At 45.7% G+C, this 2,500-nt stretch overlaps 8 non-coding genes across 8 annotated transcripts in view; all 8 read left to right on the forward strand.

Moving 5' to 3' along the window:
- The first annotated feature begins 86 nt into the window (after positions 1-86).
- On the forward strand, positions 87-205 carry LOC133433702 (5S ribosomal RNA). The gene has a single exon (XR_009777876.1). It is a non-coding gene; the product is annotated as a 5S ribosomal RNA (ribosomal RNA).
- A 217-nt stretch (positions 206-422) lies between these two features.
- LOC133434196 (5S ribosomal RNA) lies at positions 423-541 on the forward strand. The gene has a single exon (XR_009778349.1). It is a non-coding gene; the product is annotated as a 5S ribosomal RNA (ribosomal RNA).
- Positions 542-740: 199 nt separating this feature from the next.
- Positions 741-859, forward strand: LOC133433831 (5S ribosomal RNA). Its single transcript, XR_009778001.1, has one exon. It is a non-coding gene; the product is annotated as a 5S ribosomal RNA (ribosomal RNA).
- A 217-nt stretch (positions 860-1,076) lies between these two features.
- LOC133433703 (5S ribosomal RNA) lies at positions 1,077-1,195 on the forward strand. The gene has a single exon (XR_009777877.1). It is a non-coding gene; the product is annotated as a 5S ribosomal RNA (ribosomal RNA).
- A 217-nt stretch (positions 1,196-1,412) lies between these two features.
- LOC133434113 (5S ribosomal RNA) lies at positions 1,413-1,531 on the forward strand. Its single transcript, XR_009778270.1, has one exon. It is a non-coding gene; the product is annotated as a 5S ribosomal RNA (ribosomal RNA).
- A 199-nt stretch (positions 1,532-1,730) lies between these two features.
- LOC133433635 (5S ribosomal RNA) lies at positions 1,731-1,849 on the forward strand. The gene has a single exon (XR_009777836.1). It is a non-coding gene; the product is annotated as a 5S ribosomal RNA (ribosomal RNA).
- A 199-nt stretch (positions 1,850-2,048) lies between these two features.
- LOC133433704 (5S ribosomal RNA) lies at positions 2,049-2,167 on the forward strand. The gene has a single exon (XR_009777878.1). It is a non-coding gene; the product is annotated as a 5S ribosomal RNA (ribosomal RNA).
- Positions 2,168-2,383: 216 nt separating this feature from the next.
- Positions 2,384-2,500, forward strand: part of LOC133433817 (5S ribosomal RNA) — a 119-nt gene continuing 2 nt past the window's right edge. The window contains exon 1 of the ribosomal RNA XR_009777987.1: positions 2,384-2,500. This exon is cut by the window's right edge and continues 2 nt beyond it. This is a non-coding gene — a ribosomal RNA (5S ribosomal RNA).

The following is a 2,500-nucleotide window of genomic DNA, read 5'->3' on the forward strand; positions in this document are numbered from 1 at the left end:
CAACAAATAAAACCAACAAATCAATGACTTATATTCTATGACTTATCTTCAACTCCATACAAGAGGTATTTCAAGCTGCAGCTTCTGCTTACGGCCATACCAGCCTGGATGCGCCCGATCTCGTCTGATCTCGGAAGCTAAGCAGGGTCGGGCCTGGTTAGTACTTGGATGGGAGACCGCCTGGGAATACCAGGTGCTGTAAGCTTTTTCAACCAGCAGAGAGCGCTCTCGCTTAATCTACCCACACAAATTTCAACGTGGTAACAGCGACAGCTCACGTCCTAAAGTGTTTTGCACATGGTTAAGGCACTTTAACTCCAACAAATAAGCGCTTCTAAATTATTATCACCAACAAATCATTGACTTATATTATATGACTTATCTTCAACTCCATATAAGAGGTATTTCAAGCTGCAGCTTCAGCTCACGGCCATACCAGCGTGGATGCGCCCGATCTCGTCTGATCTCGGAAGCTAAGCAGGGTCGGGCCTGGTTAGTACTTGGATGGGAGACCGCCTGGGAATACCAGGTGCTGTAAGCATTTTCAACCAGCAGAGAACGCTCTCGCTTAATCTACCCACACATATTTCAACGTGGTAACAGCGACAGCTCACGTCCTAAAGTGTTTTGCACATGGTTAAGGCACTTTAACTCCAACAAATAAAACCAACAAATCAATGACTTATATTCTATGACTTATCTTCAACTCCATATAAGAGGTATTTCAAGCAGCAGATTCTGCTTACGGCAATACCAGCCTGGATGCGCCCGATCTCATCTGATCTCGGAAGCTAAGCAGGGTCGGGCCTGGTTAGTACTTGGATGGGAGACCGCCTGGGAATACCAGGTGCTGTAAGCTTTTTCAACCAGCAGAGAGCGCTCTCGCTTAATCTACCCACACATATTTCAACGTGGTAACAGCGACAGCTCACGTCCTAAAGTGTTTTTCACATGGTTAAGGCACTTTAACTCCAACAAATATGCGCTTCTAAATTATTATCACCAACAAATCAATGACTTATATTATATGACTTATCTTCAACTCCATATAAGAGGTATTTCAAGCTGCAGCTTCTGCTTACGGCCATACCAGCCTGGATGCGCCCGATCTCGTCTGATCTCGGAAGCTAAGCAGGGTCGGGCCTGGTTAGTACTTGGATGGGAGACCGCCTGGGAATACCAGGTGCTGTAAGCTTTTTCAACCAGCAGAGAGCGCTCTCGCTTAATCTACCCACACATATTTCAACGTGGTAACAGCGACAGCTCACGTCCTAAATTGTTTTGCACATGGTTAAGGCACTTTAACTCCAACAAATAAGCGCTTCTAAATTATTATCACCAACAAATCAATGACTTATATTATATGACTTATCTTCAACTCCATATAAGAGGTATTTCAAGCTGCAGCTTCAGCTTACGGCCATACCAGCCTCGATGCGCCCGATCTCGTCTGATCTCGGAAGCTAAGCAGGGTCGGGCCTGGTTAGTACTTGGATGGGAGACCGCCTGGGAATACCAGGTGCTGTATGCTTTTTCAACCAGCAGAGAACGCTCTCGCTTAATCTACCCACACTTATTTCAACGTGGTAACTGCGACAGCTCACGTCCTAAAGTGTTTTGCACATGGTTAAGGCACCTTAACTCCAACAAATAAAACCAACAGATCAATGACTTATATTCTATGACTTATCTTCAACTCCATATAAGAGGTATTTCAAGCTGCAGCTTCTGCTTACGGCCATACCAGCCTGGATGAGCCCGATCTCGTCTGATCTCGGAAGCTAAGCAGGGTCGGGCCTGGTTAGTACTTGGATTGGAAACCGCCTGGGAATACCAGGTGCTGTAAGCTTTTTCAACCAGCAGAGAGCGCTCTCGCTTAATCTACACACACATATTTCAACGTGGTAACAGCGACAGCTCACGTCCTAAAATGTTTTGCACATGGTTAAGGCACTTTAACTCCAACAAATAAAACCAACAAATCAATGACTTATATTCTATGACTTATCTTCAACTCCCTATAAGAGGTATTTCAAGCTGCAGCTTCTGCTTACGGCCATACCAGCCTGGATGCGCCCGATCTCGTCTGATCTCGGAAGCTAAGCAGGGTCGGGCCTGGTTAGTACTTGGATGGGAGACCGCCTGGGAATACCAGGTGCTGTAAGCTTTTTCAACCAGCAGAGAGCGCTCTCGCTTAATCTACCCACACATATTTCAACGTGGTAACAGCGACAGCTCACGTCCTAAAGTGTTTTGCACATGGTTAAAGCACTTTAACTCCAACAAATAAGCGCTTCTAAATTATTATCACCAACAAATCAATGACTTGTATTATATACTTATCTTCAACTCCATATAAGAAGTATTTCAAGCTGCAGCTTCAGCTTACGGCCATACCAGCCTGGATGCGCCCGATCTCGTCTGATCTCGGAAGCTAAGCAGGGTCGGGCCTGGTTAGTACTTGGATGGGAGACCGCCTGGGAATACCAGGTGCTGTAAG

The sequence above is a fragment of the Cololabis saira genome, unplaced genomic scaffold (genome assembly GCF_033807715.1).
Source record: "Cololabis saira isolate AMF1-May2022 unplaced genomic scaffold, fColSai1.1 scf045, whole genome shotgun sequence".
In the NCBI taxonomy this organism is placed as follows: Eukaryota; Metazoa; Chordata; class Actinopteri; order Beloniformes; family Belonidae; genus Cololabis; species Cololabis saira.